At 38.5% G+C, this 20,670-nt stretch overlaps 2 long non-coding RNA genes across 2 annotated transcripts; both read right to left on the minus strand.

Annotated features, from left to right (window-relative positions):
* Window positions 1–3,926: 3,926 nt before the first annotated feature.
* Window positions 3,927–7,045, minus strand: LOC124165674. Its single transcript, XR_006866284.1, has 3 exons — window positions 6,991–7,045; window positions 5,494–5,573; window positions 3,927–4,004 (listed from the first exon to the last, which is right to left on the minus strand). It is a non-coding gene; the product is annotated as an uncharacterized LOC124165674 (long non-coding RNA).
* Window positions 7,046–9,231: 2,186 nt separating this feature from the next.
* On the minus strand, window positions 9,232–20,414 carry LOC124166127. Its single transcript, XR_006866406.1, has 3 exons — window positions 19,918–20,414; window positions 18,785–18,837; window positions 9,232–9,259 (listed from the first exon to the last, which is right to left on the minus strand). It is a non-coding gene; the product is annotated as an uncharacterized LOC124166127 (long non-coding RNA).
* Window positions 20,415–20,670: the final 256 nt, after the last annotated feature.

Raw genomic sequence — 20,670 nt, forward strand, 5'->3', positions numbered from 1 at the left:
TTACTATCAGATGTTGTGTCTCTGCTTTGTTTAATGTGTGTACATTTTATGCTATTGTATTGTAAAAATAGGGGGGGGGAGAGTTGTTATGTATGTTCTGCTGTCTGCTAATATTGTGTGTCAGTTGTTTGTGACCGTGGCGCCACTTCCGTGGCGTGGTAGGAACTGGGGGACTTCAACAGCCTCTCGGATTGCAGCCATGGTCGAGTACGGACGTGTATTGTGCACTAGTGTATCATTCGCTTACTAAATAAAAGCGTGTTGTTAATTCAACCGGAGTTCTTATTACATATCAACAAATACATATCAAAAAACAAATGATTGTCAAAAAGATCTCGCCATGATCTTAGAGTAAAGTGAAGGGAGAGCCTTGAAAGTGAGCAAAGGTTATATCATACGTATTACTCTATACAAATTATTTTCATTATATATAATAAAGTTTAACCTTGGACTTTTATTTTGAAATTTGTCCGTTTTATTTAATTTTCACACTCACCCCTTTGCTTATCCTCATTTCTCAAAAGACTTCTTTGCTTCATTATGTTTACATTCCATGGTCCAACATCCTCATCCACCACACTATCCAGGGGTGGTATGGCCGGGTCGGCTGATCGGTGACAGCCAATGGGCCCATCACAATGCTCGAGTCTATTGTGAAGCGTACATGAATGGCGTTATAGAAAACTCAGATTACTTAAACATAAGATTTTTTTGCAATTACAAAATTCTAGGTGTTCATTAGATGCTTTATTTATAAAATAATGACAAAAATTATATAAAAAACAAATTAAGGTGCCAGAAGATAAAAGAGAACGTGACGCTTTTTTGAAAGGGTTAATCAAAAGGTTATTTTAGAGGTTTAGTTTAGATTTGAGTGCAGTTTAAAGGAAATTATACTCTTAATAGATACCCAGACGGCACAGAATCCTCCGTATCTAATTCGTATGTAGATAGTATCCATTGACGAAAAGCGACGGAGCGGTAGTATGCATACGAATTAGATACGGAGGATTCTGTGCCGTCTGGGTAATAAAACCATAGTAAGGTTTTAATTTTTATTAGCAGTGGAATTTTCACTTTTAGTGCTACTTTCTTTGTTTCCTTGTTGTGTGTATTTATTATTCCTTTTACCAATTTTCTACTGATGCCATAAATATCCGACAGTATGTTTCTTTACCCAGGAGATGAAAGCCAGAAATATTCAATGGAGAATTTCCTACACATTTCCTATACCAGATAATGACACAATTTCTCAATAAATTCCTCATTAATCTACCCAAACCTACTCCTGTCTTTTCTTATCTACCCATCCTTCCTTTGCTCTTAAATATTCTTAATGATTTCTTCGGCAATCCACAGTTTCCTTATCCTATGCCTTTCCATCTTTTTGGAAAAGGGTATTTGAAGGGTTATTATATAGGTTTCTTTTATATTTCAGTGCAGCTTTAAGAAAAAAATATTCTTAATAGTAGATGATAGTACCACAATAAAGTTTTAATTTTTACAAGCAGTGGAATTCTCACTTTGCTAGAGCTACTTTCCTTATGAAATTGCTATTTTTCATTAATGTTCATCTTATTTTTAAGAGCCAGAATAGCATGGACATACAATTTCCTAAAATTTTCTGGAGTGGGACCCCTGAATCCTCCAGGAGGAGGGCCCATACCCCATCTACCCCATAGTGGACCCTAGCCGAGGGCCCCCAGTCACACTAAACTGCCCCTGGCACTTTCTCCCTTTAGGATCAACCTTGCTGGTCTATTCCATGTGTCATACAGTTCATCAATGTATTCTTTCCACTTATTCTGCATCATTCTATTATTTTGACAAATAATTGCTTCTTTCTTAAACCTAATTCGCAGCATAGCCAGTCCTCCTTTAATACCAGATAGTGACACAGACTGGCTTATGATTCCCCTACCTCTTCTTCCCTCTCCAAGCTTCCCCTTTCACCAAATTGCCTCTTCCCCTAAATATGCTTCAGCTTCCTCTTTTCTGTGCCATGTATCATTAATCTACTCAAACCTTCTGCTGTCTCTTCTCATCTACCCATCCATCTTTTGCTCTTAAATTATCTTAATGATTTCTTCAGCAATCCGCAGTTTCCCTATCGTATGCCTTTCCATGTACTCCATAAATTTCTCAGTTGCATTTATTATGTATTCCTTTTACCATTTTGATACTGATGCCATAAATATCCAACAGTACGTTTCTTGACCCAGGAGATGAAAGCCAGAAATATTCAATGGAGAATTTCCAACACAGGCGAATGAATTCCGTAAGTCTCCAGCCCCTTGATCTCTCCCTTTTGTTAAAGAAAGCACCAATAAGAATTCCACCTATGGTTTCAAACCCCAAATCAGGAAACTTTGGTAAGCCAACGTGAATAATAGAGACTTTGAAATGGATAGCTTGAGGCATCACTTGGTGAAATAGCTTCAAGTAGAATCAAAAAACTCTTTATTTCAGTTTATAACACAAAAAAAAATTCCTCTTATGTGAGCTTCCATAACTTTGTTTGAAAAAATGACATAAGAAAAAAAATTTTTTTTTTAAATAGGTATTGCTTCTTTGTTTATGGTAAATTTAAACTCTTCCTAGTGTAACCAGGTGAGCTTGGTCCATTGGACATTTAACGTACGTGATTAGTTACACATCATTGGAAGGTTAATATAAATTCTAAAACATTGCCTTCTAAGAAGCATATTTTGGAAAATTTAAATATACATCTACATAATCCCTTGTGAGTTAACGCAATTGCGTACAGCAAGGGATGAGTGTTCACCAGTCATGCAACAGCAGGTTGCACTTGGATGCTTTCATGCACATTAGGGTGGTCCTTATTTTAAAAGTTTTCGAATTTATTTTGGGATGCCCCCCCCCCCCCCAGTTTTATCCCATTTGGTGAGAAAACAAATCATGAAAATTATATTTTCAATTGGATACCAGGAAAACATGCCGCATCGCACTCAAAGTTTTGAAATTTAGGTATTTTTCAGCTTAGTAAAACCACTTGTCTGTTTCCACACACTTTTATTTAAACCCACCATGGTTTCGACAACTCGTGCCATTATCAAGGTACATAGCCTTGGATGACAGCCTTTTTATGGTGGTAGAGTTTTTCAGGAGGGGGGAGGGTTATTGGGATGTGTTCATTCCAAGGTTAATGATGACGTCAATGGGCGATTGGTGGGAGGTAGGGGTGAGTGGAATGGGAACATATGGTCGTTACATAATTTAAAATTAGCAGAGCAATTAACTATTTCAATCTGTTCTAAGAAATCCAGTTTCCACCCCTTGTCATGTACATGTAAAATTTTTGCATCAAAATTGCACCACTGGTGTTGGTCATTCAAATGTCTTGCAATACCTGATGAGTCATCGTTATTCAAAAAACATCGTCTATGTTCTCTCATTCTCGTTTTAAAACTCCTCCCTTTCTGGCCAATATAATTGGTTTCACAATCGACACAAATCATTTCATACACTCCACTTTTATCATCATTACAATATTCACCAATAGAGTTAAACAATAATTTACCTAGTGTCAAAGTAGTGTACCTAGTTTGGGTGTTTTTCGGACATTTGGGTGTTTACTCATTAGACACTTGCAGAGTATCACCTCAAATTTCTTTCATTTCTACCCTTTGGATTCCGAGATATCGCACCGAGAGTGAGCGCCAGGCACCCCAGCCAGACAATTTGGGTGGCACGCGGGTTGCATACTCTCTACATTTGTTGTTCATTCCCACTCATCATGAAATCATAAAATTCTTTAGATAAACTTTAAACTTGGTCAATATAACCTTGGATGCTCTATTCATCTCTATTAATTGACAAAACAGGCTAAGTAGCAGTGGTTTCTTCTCTATATCTAGAATTTTATGTACATACGTATATGTAGAAATATGATAGCAAAAACGGATCTCATACCATTTTGATGATCTGCTAGAGGCCTGGGGCAGGTGTCATTCCCCAAATGTTGCGGTGGGACACGTCGTCAGCTGTTATGGGTGAAAAACAATTTAAATGATATTCATTAGTAACCACCTTGAAATATATTTTGGATGTTGTATCCTTTTCAATATGTATGTTATTGTCCTTATATTATTTATTATTAGTGCGATAAATTTCATGCAAAATTGACCTTAACTGAAGTTAATACGTACTCTTGGCAATTAACGCATGCCTTGAGGGAATCCTTTGTGCATGAAATCATGTCAGTAGTTGTTTTCAACTCATCCTTTTTTATTTCAACTTTGCGCAAAAATGAAAATAACGTAAATATAATCATGAAATTCCCAGCCAAAACTATCAGTATGATCATAAGGTAAGCCAAAAAACCTTTACATACTTTGTTATCAACTAATTTTGGGTTATTTTTACTGTGTTCAATTTAGATGTTACTCCAAACAAAACAGCATGTATTTCCCTGTTAGTATTTCTCATATTAGTATTTACACCAGTGGTGCAACTATGAGGGAATAGATACCCTAATAAGACTCAGAAGTGGAATAACTAGGAATATGCTTTTAGGGGAATTGGGGGGCTTTGAGAGGGGGGATTAGGTTGGGTAGTGGGGGATAACCCCCAGAAAACAGGAAGTTAAGGTAAATTAAAAAATAAAATAAAATGCCTGAAAATGCATTTTACGTCATTTTGGCAATTTAAATTTAGCTTTGTGCGGATGCATTTTGTTATGTGTCCAAACTAGACAATGGTTTTAAATAATATTTTTATTTCTCTGGTGCTTCGGGACGAATACATCCCCTCATCCCCCTCCCCATACTCAAACCACTAAGACTCAGAGCAATTAAAAAGAAAATATTTAAAACTATTACCCAGTATTGACATGGAATAACTGCAACTACTTAAAATTAAATCCTAAGTGCCTAAATGATGTTAAATGTATTCCTAGGCATGTACGATTTTTAAAATTTTCCCAGTTGCCAGGGAGGGGGGTTGCCACCCTACGCCATCTCACCCATTCCCCCCGTGCCCCCAAAGCATATTCCTAGTAACGCCACTGATTAACACTATTATCCAGCTATACCATGCACAATAATTAGTAGTGGGCATTCAAAGTACAATTGTAGAAATTTTTATTACGAGTATCTTTTTTTTGTTCAGATTTCAAAATACATTTTCATCTCAAAATTAAAAATCATTCATTACTTGTCCCAAAAGTTCCCCAAATTTAACTCATAGTCAGGTGTTATGGCTGTAAAATCAATTTACATGATATTATTTAGAATCCACCTTGAATTGCACATTGGATTTTCTACCTTATTATTACGTATATTACCTATTGCTCAATTATTACGCATGCTATTATTAGAGCCATCATAGCACAAATCAGTTTCTGGAGGAATATTTTTCTATAACAGAAGTGTATGATTTTGAATGTGTACGTGTTTGTTGATGGTTGGTAGTGATAGGCTAATATAAAAAAAATGTATATTCAGAAAAATATTACAAAAACAGATCCCATACCATTTTGATGATCTGTTGAAGGCCAGGGGCAGGTGTCATTCCCCGAATGTCGCGTTTAGACGCATAGTCAGCAGTTATGGCTGAAAAACAATTTAAATGATATTCATTAGGAGCCAGCTTACATATGATCTACCCTTATTATCATGTATGTTAATGCTCCTTGCATGTATAATAGTATGATAAATTGTATATGCCATTGGCCCTTAACCTGGCCTGTGTTGGGCCGCCAAGACACCCTCCTATTCCGAAATTGACGAATTTTACAGTCAGAATACCAACATTGACCAGTCCCTTGATGTGAATCATGCCCCATTCAACAGCATAAATAACACCAACTTCAGTAAAAAAAATAATAATTTAATTTAATATGATTCAATCTCGTAAGATTCAATTCAATCTCAAGAGGGTGAGGATATAAATTTCAAAATTAATTATTGTATTCCACACCCCCAGACTCCCCTGCAGTCCTCCCCCTGAATACTCCTGGCACCCTCTGCCCATGGCCGTCCACTGCCGTAAGATGGCGCCCAGCACGGGCCTGCCTTTAACCCTTTCACACCAGACGTCGTGTGTGGCCGACAGGCATTTTCATATGCAGAAGATCTGACGTTAGGTATAGCTATCACAGATTTTTCAATGCAGACGACCGGATATATTGGCTCTGGCCGATGCGAGGGAAGGTAAGTAACCACTGAGGTAGCAATTGTTGGATGCATTCAGGCCCAGCCTGAGACCCAGCTTAGCGAGTCCTTAGGGCCACTCCTTAGCAACTATAAGCCGGACCCTTAAACTCATTTATGATCATCCTCTCTGTAGGAATCTGTTGCGAAATGTTATGTTGTCAATAGTTTTTCCAATGACATATTATGTGCATACTACAATTTTTTTAATACTTTGAAATGAATCCTTCATTTTGATCAGAGGTTAACTAATTTGTAAACCAAATTTAAGCGTTAAAAATAACAGACATACGGACTTATAGCATTATTAACTTATACATATTTACTAACTTTGTTGTTATTAACACAAGAAACACGTTTAAAATTCCACAATGTTTAAAAAATACTAGTTATTCTTTTAGAAGATTAAATTATTGAAAATCAAATACAGTGTTTGGTTGAAAAAACACTGGTAACGCAGTAAGTTGACCATGGATTCGTGCTATGATAGGGATAGAGGGTGTGGTCCAGTGGGTGGGGTAAGGGACGGACGCTAATCGCTGGGTGTTGAGCTGGGTGCCAAAACAGAGGGACAAAAATACCCAGGCAACCCACCCCCTAAACAGAGCTCCGTACAGAGAGGTTTGAAATATTCTAATGCTACTTGTAGCACGAAAACATTTTCCTATTCTAGCCGCCAGTGCAAAAGGGTTAAATGAAGATGATAGGTATTCTTGGAAATTAACATGTGCATTGAGGAAATGTTTTTTGAATGAAATGACACTAATACATAAAAAATTTATATTCAGAAAAATCAAAACAAAAATAGATCTCATACCATTTTGATGATCATCTGGAGGCTAGGGGCAGCTGTCGTTGCCCAAAATTCACACATACTCAGGTGTTATGGCTGAAAATCAATTTACATGATATTCATTAGGAACCATGTTAAAATGTTATTTGAATGATCCACCCTTATCATTATGTATGTTGTTGCTCCTGGAATTTGTTTTAATAAGTATGATAAATTGCAAGTGCCAATTGTAGCAGAAAGTACCTAACCTTGGGTTGGTATCTAAGGACTTTCCGTCGATGGGAAATGGTGAAAGACCCAAGGTTGGTACTGGTGGTTACTTCCGGTATTCCCCATTACGGGAAAGTGATATGTAATGTCAAATAAATCTCTCGTATGGTAGGAACTATCAAATAAATGCATAGCCATCCAGTGCCAGCTTGCTCATTTAATCTCTATCACCCTCCTGGGCTAAAAATACAACACCAATGACCCTTAAATAAAGACAATAGGTACCTACTCTTGGAAATTTATTAGTACCTTGAGGAAAAAATTTTTTTTGCGAAATCATTTGTGTCGTTGGTTTTCAATTCAATTCCATTAATTTCATCATTTTTTATTTCAAATTTACATAAATTAAAATCAAAAGTGATGCAATCAAGAATATCCTTGCAGATATGGTCAGTGTTATTTTAAAGCACATAAAAAATATATGTACTTTGTTAATAACAATATCTGGGTTTTTTTACTGCATAGAAATAAAATGTTACTCCAAGCAAAACAGCATGTATGTATTTCCCTGTTAGTGTTTCTCATATTAGCATTGGCGGATTTCAGAGGGGGGGGGGGGGCACAGGGGCATGTGCACCCTTATACCCTTAAAAATATACAAGATTTTTAATAATGTCCCATTATCATTGCATTCATTTTGTATTACGAGGCAGCCTAATGCCCCCCCAGATCAAAATCCTTTTCTCGTGCCCCCCAGAGAGAAATCCTGGATCTGCCCCTGCATATTTAGTACATATTTACACTATTATCCAACTAGACCATGTACAATTACTTTTGATAGGTTCTCAAGGTATGCAGAAATATTTTAATACGAGTATCTTTTTTTTGTTCAGATTTCAAAATTCATTATCATCTCGAAATTCAAAATCATTCATTACTTGTCCCAAAAGTTTCTTAGTACATATCTTGGCTGAAATGTCTTTTTAATGTTAAATCACAGGTTTTACAAACATACATATATTTAAAGATGAAACATTGTATTGTCTTGGCTATTGTTTAAATTAAGTTCTCATTAAAAATTTGAGTGTACTAATATATTTTCTAACGCTCACTGGGGCATGGTTGCAATTAATTTATTTCAGTACAGAAAGAAAAAAATCATTAACAAACTGCCCTACAATCTATGACATTGTTGTGATACGACATCTGCTATCATCTCAAAAAAGGTAAAAATGGGTGATTGGTCAAATCCACAATTTTAAGAAATTCAAATACAAAAAGAATCTTTCACCAATTTGAATAAAAATCTTGAATCCATATTCAAAAATCTATATTAAAAAATATTAAAAATTGAAAAGTCCCATCAATTCCCATTCCCTAATAAAGGGTACTGGAAGAGCATGGCCTTCTATATACAATGAGTTATTAGAGGAAGAAAGCTGGCCATGGCGGGTAAGCTAAGAAGGGGGGCATGGCGGTCATTAAGTTATTCAGAGTTACAAAACCTCTAACTAGAAACTCTTTCTCGTAAACAAAAGCTATCATAGCATTAATCAGTTTCTGGAGGAATTTTTCTACCACAGAAGTGTATGATTTTGAATTTTTATATATTTGTGTATGGTTGTTAGTGAGGCTAATATATAAAAAATGTGTATCTAGTAAAACAAAAATAGATCCCATACCATTTTGATGATCCGCTGGAGGCCAGGGGCAGGTGTTAGTCCCCAAATTTTGCGGTTCGACGCATAGTCAGCTGTTATGGCTGAAAAACAATTTAAATGATATTAATGATGATGATAGGAAGTTACAAAAACCTCTTTCGAGAAACTCTTTCTGGTAAAAAAAAAGCAATCATAGCATATAAATCAGTTTCTGAAGGAATTTGTCTACCATAAAAGTGTATGATTTTGAAAGTGTATGTATTTGTTTTTTTGCATGAAATGAGACCGTTTTACAAAAAATGTGTACCTAGAAAAATGATAACAAAAACAGATCTCATACCATTTTGACGATCTGCCAGAGGCTGGGGGCAGGGGTCATTCCCCTAATTATGCAGTGGACTCGTTCCAGTCACGTGTTATGGCTGGAAAATCAATTTACATGATATTATTTGTTGTAAATAGTTACTGGGGGGACGATGGTTTTAGATTCAGGAGGAGTGGTAAATGAACACGACCACACGTGTTGAATAACATGGCGAAACTGCAATTTATTAAAAGAACAAACTTCCGGTGAAGAACAAAAAAACAAATGAATACAGTAATACGATAGTTGGGAGATTACCAGCCATATTCAAACAAAAACAATCACAACACTCTCCCTTAATCTACCAACTTTACATTGCATTTTTACAATTAACCATACCCAGAGGAATAATGCACTTGCGGTGTGCAGTCACATTAAGTGCCTTAGTAAACACATCGGCAATCATTTTTTCAGATTCCATGTAATTGAGGACAACCTTCTTATGCTTAACAAGTTCCCTGATGTGATGAAACTTCACTTCTATATGCTGAGTGCGAGCATGCAATCCATTGTCAGAGGCTAATTTTAGTGCACTCTGGTTATCATTCCATAAAAGAATTGGCCCCTTCCTACCACATAACTCAGAGAGTAACCCCTTCAAGTAAGTGGCCTTCCTACCTGCAGAGTCAATGGCAATATACTCTGCCTCGGTTGAAGACAAGGCAGTTACACTTTGTTTTTTTTTTACTCTCCCAGCAGATTGGTCCACCAGCAGACACAAAAACATACCCAGTCACTGATTTTCTGTTGACGTCATTAGCAAATGACGCATCAACAAAACCACAAACATCCGGATTATTCTCAGTCCTTCGGAATTCTATTCCTGCATCAATTGTTCCTTTTAAATACCTTAACACTCTTTTCACACACTGCCAGTGTTCATTTCCATAGCAGTTGTTGAACTGGCTGAGGTAATTGGTAGCATAGGATATATCAGGCCTGGTACACACTGATAAATACAGTAAACTTCCAATCACTTGTTGGTAAGGTACACTATCACACGTTATCGATTCACCCTTGGTCAGTCGAGTGCCAGGAACCATAGGGGTTGACACAGATTTACATTCTGCCATCCCCACCTTACTCAGCAAGTTCAAAATTACCTGTTTTTGGTTCAACTTTACTTTACCATTACCCATTTCTACCCTCATTCCCAGGCAATCCACGACTGATCCTAAGTCTTTTACCTTAAAACAAGAGTGGAGCTTTTGTTTCAGTTTCTCAGCTTGAACTTCATCATTAAAGAATACAAAAAAGTCATCAACATAAACACATATTATAACCATGGATGCACCATCTCTCCAAAAATAAACACAAGGCTCATGTTGAGATTTCTTAAAACCAACACTTAATACGACTTCATCCATTCTCTCATACCAGGAACGCGAAGCCTGTTTCAGGCCATAAATGGCCTTCTTTAACTTATACACTTTACTTGCATCTGAAACAAAACCTTCCGGTTGGTACATGAAAATGTCTTCACTTAGTGAACCATTCAAAAAGGCTGTGGAAACATCCAAGTGATGTACATGCAAACCATGAGCAACAGCAATTGAAAAACACAATCGTAAGGTATCATGTCTCACCACAGGAGCAAAAGTGTCAAGATAATCAATACCATAACGCTGAGAGAAACCCTTAGCTACCAGGCGAGCCTTATACTTGTCCACTTCTCCCTCCCCATTCCGCTTCAATTTAAAAACCCATTTGCATTGCACTATATTTCCACCCTTAGGTCTGTCTACAAGATCCCACACATCGTTTTCCTGAAAAGAACTGATCTCTCTTTCCATAGCTTCTTTCCAATGAATTTTATCAGTACCATTTAATGCCTCGGTAACTGATGTAGGTTCTACCTTTTCATCACATGCTAAATATAACTCAAAACCAGGAAATTCCTTCCTTTGCCTTTCCCTCATAGGATACCTCCTTTCACCTTCATCGACATTATTTCCAGGATTTATTTGCACCTCATTTGCTTCCGCAAAAGACAGATTTTCAATATCATTCTCTGCTCCATGAATGTGATTGACATTGGCATTTGTTTCACTCTGACAATGAACATCATCACTGACATTACACACTGAAGTAAATGGCAAATCATCATCTAAGTTTACAGGCACAGGCATACTGAAAGAACCCTTCTTCCCTTTACCAATAGCCTTAATTGCAGTGAAACTATTTTCAATGAATTTAACATCACGAGCAACAAGAATTTCTCTCGGGTTTTCAGGATTAAGCAAACGATACCCCTTGGAAGCTGAAGAGTAACCCACAAAGACCATTTTCTTGCTCCTAGGATTTAGTTTATCCCCCCTTATTTCCTCAGGGATTAGAGCATATGCATCAGAACCAAACACCCTGAGCTGATCATAGCTGACTTTCTTACCTGACCACAGGACCTCAGGGACATTGTCAGGGACACTCCTGTGGGGGCTTCTGTTTAATAAGTACACAGCAGTGTTAGCTGCTTCTGCCCACATCTCCTTAGGACTTCCTGCGTGAAAGAGCATGCATCGCACTTTCTCCAGAATGGTGCGATTCAGTCTCTCTGCTACACCATTTTGCTGTGGAGTATACCTTACAGTTCTCTGATGTGTGATTCCTCTGCTTTTAAAGAAATTCTGTAACTCATCACTCAAGAACTCAGTTCCATTATCAGACCTGAAAATTTTCAACCTTTTACCAGTTACATTTTCAGCCATATTTACAAAATCAATCACTCTCTGCTTGGTTTCAGACTTGCTCTTTAAGAAATAAACAGTCGTTCTGCGAGAGAAATCATCTATCAAAGTAAGAATGTACCTTGACCCACTCCATGACTTTACATTAGAACCAAAATCACACAGATCAGAGTGAACAAGACCTAGTACCTCATCTGCCCTAGTACCTCCTTCCTTAGGAAAAGGATTTCTGTGCTGTTTTCCAAGAACACAAGCATTACAATCATCAGCAGGTTCATACTTGAAATCAATGCAATCACTTAATTTATCCCGCAACAATATCATATTTTGCATACCCAAATGACCCATTCTTTGATGCCACAATTCATAATCATTAATATTGCACACAAATGCCCGCTTTGATTTAACATCCAAACGGTATAACCCATTACTCGTTCTACTTGCAGTAGCTAGTTCTGTACCATTACAGACAAAGTCATCATCATACATTTTACAACCCTTTTTATCATAAACAACAGTGATCCCTTTGTCGGCAACTTGACTTACAGAAATCAAATTTTCTTTCAATCCAGGAACATGCACAACATGTTTAAGTTCACAAATGTGATCACTTACATTTAGGTTCACAGATCCAACACCTCTGCTTTTAAGCTTACCGTTATTTCCGACAGTAATCTCAATATGACTGTCAACGTCACGACAATAATCATGCATACGGTCTTCATGGGGTGACATATGCACGGATGCTCCGGAATCTACAAACCAATCTGAGTCACACGATGCAGCCGACAGGGCACACAGAAGACTTCTCAGCGGTTTCCTATTTTCTCCTTTCTTCTCTCCCTTAACCTCGGCTCTGTTCTCGTTCGGATCCCTCTTCTTCTGCGACTGCGGGCATTGTGTTTTAAGATGCCCCTTTTCACCACAGTTCCAGCACTTCCACGCCTTCACAACTGATGAACTCCCAGCCATGGTCGAAGAGTTGTACTTCTTGCCCTTGGAATACAGGGCAGTGGTTTCGGGAACACTCGCATTTTGACCGGCACTCACGCTCTTCCGGTAGCTTTCGTCTAGCAAAATCGTCTTCACACGATCCAAATTTAAGACATTCTCCCCACTCGTGATGGCCATGACAAGATTGTCATACGAATTTGGCAGCCCCTGAAGCAACATTGCTGCAACAAAGTTTTCCGCCATCGGCTCACCGATACCCTCGAGCTTGTGTGCCAACATTATCACCTCGCTGATATAAGTGTCCATGGTTTCAAACTTTTCGAGCCTCATTTGGCACATAGAACGAAGCAGGGATACATACCGCCACTTGCCTTTATCCTCATATGCCTTGGATAAAGCATTCCAGGCATCCTTTGCCGTTTTAGCTGGCCTTACATGGGGATATACCACAGGCTGCACCATAAGGCAAATGTCTGCTAAAGCTTTCTCGTCCCTACGTTCTTTACCTTCGCCATTATCACTTCCCTGGACACAACTCCACAATCCATTACGACGTAAATAGTTCGTCATCGCGAACGACCAGTCATAATAGTTTTCCCGCCCAACGAGTTTTTCGAAACCATACGCCTGCGAAGTGACCTGAGATTCTTGCATCTTTGCTACCACACGGTTTACCACAAAAATAAAGAAATCTGAATTCAGCAGCGCAGTGGAAAGTGCGCTGGGCCCATAACCTGTTGTAAATAGTTACTGGGGGGACGATGGTTTTAGATTCAGGAGGAGTGGTAAATGAACACGACCACACGTGTTGAATAACATGGCGAAACTGCAATTTATTAAAAGAACAAACTTCCGGTGAAGAACAAAAAAACAAATGAATACAGTAATACGATAGTTGGGAGATTACCAGCCATATTCAAACAAAAACAATCACAACATTATTTAGAAATCAGCTTTAATTGAACTATGGATGATCTACCCTCATTATAACTTATATTATTGCTCCGGGAATTTTTTATAAATAGCATGAAAAATTGCTTATGCCAAATGGCCTATAAATAGAGGTCCGTGGAAGACGTTTTATTTTTTGCTAAAATTCATTTTTAAACCATGTGATTTTTATGTTATAGAAAATCTTGGCGGTGTTTTATAATGCTACCATTTTTCCACATTTTTAGCCATTTATTTTATGGTACACGTTTCATGAATACTAATACTTTTATTAAGCATTTTACATAACATTTAACACAATTTCGATTGTACAAAATTTCTGATAAAACTAAATGAAGGAAATGGTAAGTATGTAGTATTGGCATATACGATCAGCTAATGGCAAATCCCCACTCCCTAATATATGTCTATACTTGGAGAGCCATTCCAGAATGTTTGGATTGTCAAGTTTCTCTACACTAAATAAAGCCTTTAAAAATGCTTCAGCAGTAGCGACAAGTTCCTCCTTCGCTTTCTTTGACTGAGTGACTGTGTGTTCAAATTCTTTAATTGCAAACTTAGCACAGTAAAATGTGCTCTGTCTTTCACAAAAAATCCTTCTGAGTTGAATTCACTTACCCTGGTATGAGCAGTAGCACTAGATTTTGGAATTCGTTTCCATCGTTCGATATTTAAAGCTGGAACCACGATAAATAACAGTCCAACCGCAAAACACAACCTCTCATAATGGTGTTTTCAAACTGAGTGCTGGGTAATTACGGTATTACCGTAGTACTGTATAACTTACAAATTGGCCAAAATATTTCATGTCGTGGGTTCTCTTTCGATACCCCTCACCCAGGTGTTGAGGGAAGGTAGGACATGCAGCTAGATACAACAAAATCGCTTAGTTTTGATTACAGCTGTTGTCAGTCGGCCAGGAAAGGCAGTGAAATAAGTACATGTAACTCAAAATAATTGGATTCATAGAAACGGGAAAAATTATTTCCCATTTATCAATCCTAAAACATGTAGAATGAGGCTTTCTCACCCGAAGAAATAGATGTTAGATTTGGCCAATGTCAAAATGCTTTCTTTTTGCATTGAAGCTCAGTGGAGATCCGAATATCCGACCGCTTACAAGGAGAACCCCTCTCCTCCTGTCCTTTCTGTTCCTACCTTCCCTTCCCCAAATGCTAGCACTTTGTGCCTTCAAATAACTATCCGTGTGTATGGATGTCTTTCAATGAATCGAATCGCTCAGTTGACGGGATGGCACCGTTAACGGTCGCCTTGGTCACCACGACACCCATTTCAATGTGGCCCAGCAGTGCACCGTTCACGGCGTGAAATACAGGCAGTGCTACAGAGAGGCCGCTTTCTGAAGAAATGACTCTTTGCAATCAATAATTTCCCTGCAGATATTATCAGTGTTATTTGAAAGCACATAAAAACTATACTATGTTAATACCAATATTTGGAGTTATTTTTTCTGCATTCAAATCAAGTTAAACAAAACAGCATGAATATCCCTGTTAGTGTTTCTCATATTAGTACATGTCTACATTACGAGAGGGGACCTAACGGTTGAGAGAGGGATCTGCTTTTCCCGTAAAGGGTTCCAAGCAGTGATATTTTCTGAGTCAGTGTGAGAATCCTGGTCGCCTCTGAGTGCATCTGTTTGTCTTTGGGATTTTTTTGGTTAATCAACTTTTTCCGATAGAGCGAAAAGGTGTGATGGCTGACTGGCGGGGTGGACATGCGGCAGTGAAGTTTATTTTATTTATTTTTTTTTGTAGGGGAAAACTCCTGCAGAAACTCTAGTGATGCTTAAAACTGCTTTTGGGAATAGTAATCTAAGTAAAGCACGTGTCTACGACTGGTTTTCGCATCTCAACAATGGACAGATGTCGATTGATGACCATCCTCATTAAGGGCACCCGTCAACATCAAGAACGGACGGCAATGTTGCAAAAATCCACTCCCTCATTCAAAAAGATCGTTGCCGAACCATAGAAGAACTTTATAGGTATTTTGCAGAGGTTAAGGGAAACTATCCGGAAAAAAAGGGCTGATCTTTGGCACACAGGTGATTGGTTCTTCCACCATGACAACGTACCCGCCCACACCGCGATGTCCATGAAGTGGTTTTTGACAAAAAAAGGCATCACGCCAATCGTTCACCCCCACTTTTCACCAGATATTGCCACCTGTTACTCTCTCTACTTCCTAGACTGAAAAGGGATATTAACGGAAAAGGTTTTGGGACGGTAGGTGAAGTAAAACAAAAATCGGTGAAAGGCCGAAAGAACATTGATTTTAATGAATTAAAAAATTGTTTTGAAGTTTCGAAGTAACGATTAGATGAATGAATGTGTTGCAGTCAATGAGGATTACTTGGAAGGTGATAAAAATTTATAGAGAAAATATTGATTAATGAAAAAGTTACTGCGCAATTCCCGTTATTTTTGGCTCCCCTCATGTATTATCCAACTAGACCATTCACAATTACTCTTGATGGGAACTCTATGCAGATATTTTTTATTATGAGCACCTTATTTGGGTCAGATTTCAAAACTCACAATCATCTTGAACTACAAACTATTCATTTCTTATCCCTAAAAGATGTCTTAGTATGAGGGCTGGAATGTCTTTTTGAATGTCACATTACGGGTTTTACAAATATATGTATCTAAAGATGAGGTATTAAAATCTCAGGGAAATATTTAAATAAAGTTCACTTCAAAAACTTCAATGCACTAATATGCTAATATACTAGTATGTTTTATTACGCTCACAGGGAATGGTTGCATGTAACTTGCTCTCCTAGATTTTAGTGACAAGATTAAACAGTGGCATTTACCAGGACCTACGTCACCCTGGGCTTCCCAGGCAACTACCCAGGGTGGCGTAGCTAGGGGGCAACCAAATGCCCCAACAGCAAAATTAAATTGTTTTCCAATTTTAAAATTTTTTATTTTTTATTCTATCTCATGGTGTAAATTTATTTTTATTTTTGCGGAAGAAAAGGTAGACTTTGTGAAAAAAAACTCATAAAGTTTCATGGCTATTATCCATGTATATAATAAAAATATATCACTGTCACTCATATTATGTTGGTTCTTGAAAAATATAAGTCTATTAAACTATTTGGATTAAAATGTTCTTATTACCTCCGAAAATGCTCTCTGGTATTCTTTTTAACAAAAAATGTACACTGCATTATACACAAAAGAGGTGATGCTACACAGTGGCTCAGGGAGGGGTCAGGCTTTGGAGGATAGACCCCTTCCGCCCCGAATACAGAGAAATTTTTTAATTCATTTCATTTTACTTACTTAATTGCATTGATATTAATTATGGAAAAGTGTAAGGATCGATAGAATATCCCTGAGAAAGCTGTAAACCTCACCATTTTGAACCATTTACATATCTTAAAATTTTCTGGGGGAGGTCCCAGCACCACCGGCTTACAATGGCAGGCATTCCATACCATCCAGATCCCACAGCATTGATTGTCCCCTGTAAAATTCCCCTGTCCTTAATTCCTAGCTGTACCCCTTTCCCTGGACCACTTAATTGGTATACATAATTGAGTGGTATTCCATACCAAACCCCCCTTAGTAGGGCAACACAACAGCAGTTTGCTCTGCGTTTTCCCTTGAGCGGGCCCTGGTATTGATGTACAAGTCATTTATATTTTGACCGTAACAAAGATAAGAGTGCTATCCACAAGCATTCTTGTTCTTTTCCGAATCCAATCAATTCCGCATTACAATATTTGAGTGCTCCAATTTTGGGGATTTGATGGATTTTAGGGTGTTTGCAGATTATAAAGCATACAAGCCTCAAAGTCTCAAAGTCTGGATCTACAGGCTTTATAGTTGTGTTCGCTAGTTTCCTTGTGTTCACCCATCCCTATTTCTTTTGATGCCAAACGTCGGGTTGAATCGACGAGCATTTTCATACGCAAACGACCTGATGCTGGCTATAGCTGACATGGGGGAAGGAAGGTGACTGGTGAGATAGCTGTGGTCGTATGCATTCTGGCCCTGCCAGAGACCCAACTTAGGGAGACCTTAGGGCCACTGCACCGTAATTAAGCCCGACCCTCCCCTTATGGGATCTGCTTTTATCCCACTCCACAATGTTGATTGTAATGCATTTACGTACATGAGTAGGCAAAAAATGTCTTGTGAACGCATAACTCAGCTAAAAGGTTTGCGCCGAGTGCATTTAAATGGGTTTATTATAGTATCCTTTTTGTCATGTTTTCACTTAGGGCGTGTCAAGAGGTGTGCCTACGCGGCAGGATGTCCAGCCACAGAAATTGCATGATGTCGTACATGTGACATAAAACAAGCTAATGCAAAAACAACAAGAAAAAGGACAGGTGGGATACAACAAGAAGAGGAACTAAGGCGTTTTGGTAGGATGAGAAGTACTTGTGTACTAACTTGGGTAGCAATCTGTGCAGCCATGGTAATGCGCATAGTAGACAGACAAATAGACATCCACTTCTAAATATATGTAGAAGATGGTTAGCTAGATTTATAAAATCCCTTCTTACCTTTTATAGGAGGAATAGGGCAGGGGCGCAGCTAAGGACAAAGGCTGGGGGGTGGGTTTAGGCGCAACTATAATACTTTGGGGTGTGGGGGTATTGCATAACCGCCTTAAGATTAATGGTGTAAAATGGCGACCATTACGGTTTTCTGAGGGATATGTGATTAATCCTAATACTATTCTATAAGTAATACAAATCCATTAAGTAAAATGGATTAAACTTAAAAATTTCTCTGAGCTCTGGAGGGGTTTTATCCCCCACGCTGCGCCACTGGAATAGGGGATGCTCAATTGAGTATTGAGTTTAATTCTCAATTGAATTGCGGTGGAATGATTAGAATGGTAGAAAGTATTTCAATCTTGTTACGATCTAAGAGTGAGGGATCAATACTTATTCTAGGAATTAAGGTACAGCAATTCCAATGGAAAACCTTGAAAATGTCATATACCTCTGGGTGGTTGGCCGCCGACATGCCAGGGAGTTGTCCTTGATGTTATGGCCCTGAAATTGTGAAGGCATATAATTGTAGATAAACCTCATTTATTGATGGAAATTAGAACTGTGTGACATCTTAAGATAACAGAAAAAATGTTATTCTAGACCTAACGTTGTGTGTTTTTAATGTAATAACCACTATTATCCAAGATTATTACAAGTTTTTCCAAGAGAACTTTACATTTTTTAGAATAATGGTGTTCATAGGGGAGAATTCTAGTATTCAGAAATGTACTATGGGAGACATAAGTGATAATTACATAGGGGTCAGTGTTTGCCAATATCAATACCACCATGGGAATAGATTATCCCACAGCAAGGTACTATTGTTTTCAATAATTTGTTGAAAACCACACATCCAATTTTCCTATCAGGGCCAGACCAGTAAAACTTGGATAGCTGGCATACAAGGCTAATTGCACCCAAGGTCAAGGATGTGACGGAACTAGCAAAATTGGAGTCAAAGTATATGGGATGTGAGCAAAGTCTGGAAACGAGCACGTAGTCTCGTAGCTGATACTATTGCTATCATCATTGATTCATAACTAATTATATTCAAATGTGAGTTTGCACAGACTACTCTGAGTGCTTGAAGGAGCTTTGCAGCAGCCTGAAACTATGTACAGTGTCGTTAACCTCAGCTTCAATATCAGTGTGGCAATAGAAATGTAATTTAATTAATTATGAATTAATTTGATTAAAATCCTGTTACTTCTCCTTGTTTAAAAGTGATAAGTGCCTTGGAAATTGAATTTTCAATGGAAATAAAGTGCATCCAAATGAATGTTACTTCCAGAATCAGTTAATGAGCAATCTTCCCAGCTATAGAAAAAGGAAAGCAGTCCAATGATCCGTGATTCTCACATCCTATTAGGCAAGTTCAGAGGCAGAATATCACTCATGTTTGAATGGTGGCAGGAATGGATCCAGATTGCAGGGGGAGGCACTCCTTTACATTGAGAGGAATCAAAACATCTGGGAGTCTACCATTTCAATCCTTTTGGCATTTGCATGAGGTGGAAATCTCTCTAGCTTACGTCCACACCAATACTTCTAGGCATACAAACATATGATACATTCACTTACCTCTTGAGGTGGGACTTTGGGCCTCGCCGCGGGTCACAGGTGGTCTTGATGGCGGTAAAACCTCCCGTCCCCATCGGGATGGTTCCGCGACGCTCTCTGTCCCAGGGCCTGGCGGACAAGATCTTCAATCCGTCTCTCTATGACCCCCACCATCCAGTCAATTTCGTTTGTAAGAGACGCTATATCCAGAATTATGTTGTTATACTGTTGCATAAATTCTTCTACTGACGGACGGTGGAGGTCGGGCCCTGGAAACTCTTCCACCTCTGCCAGCTCCCTGGCAGGGCCCTGTCGTTCAACGTCGAGCTCTTCTACTAGGCCTTCTTCTCCCGGAGGAGGAGAGGCGGGCGTTGATGGTCGGCCCGCCTCCGGGGGTGATGGAGCTGTGTCTATCGGCATCTCTGCTGTTGGCTGTAATTCCACGTCAGCCCCCAGAGTCTCCAACTCCTCCGGGATAGGGCCCTCGGCGGCCAATTCCTCCACGTCTTTGCGTCCTAGGCATCTGCCTATTATAGAGAGGAATCCTTCTTGATCACAAATAAATTTGGGCCCATTTCATTCCCACCCCATAGATTTTGCTATCGAAATGGATTAGTTAATGACACTTGTAGACTATGCAGGATAGAGAAAGATCGTTTAATTTGATTGTATAATTAGAAGAATTGGAGAAGAAGCATTCACCTGGGTTCCTCATGGGGAATCTAAGTGAACAGTTGGGCATTAGGGACCCTAAGTGTCTTATATGTGTAACAC

Source organism: Ischnura elegans, chromosome 9 (genome assembly GCF_921293095.1).
Source record: "Ischnura elegans chromosome 9, ioIscEleg1.1, whole genome shotgun sequence".
Lineage (NCBI taxonomy): Eukaryota > Metazoa > Arthropoda > Insecta > Odonata > Coenagrionidae > Ischnura > Ischnura elegans.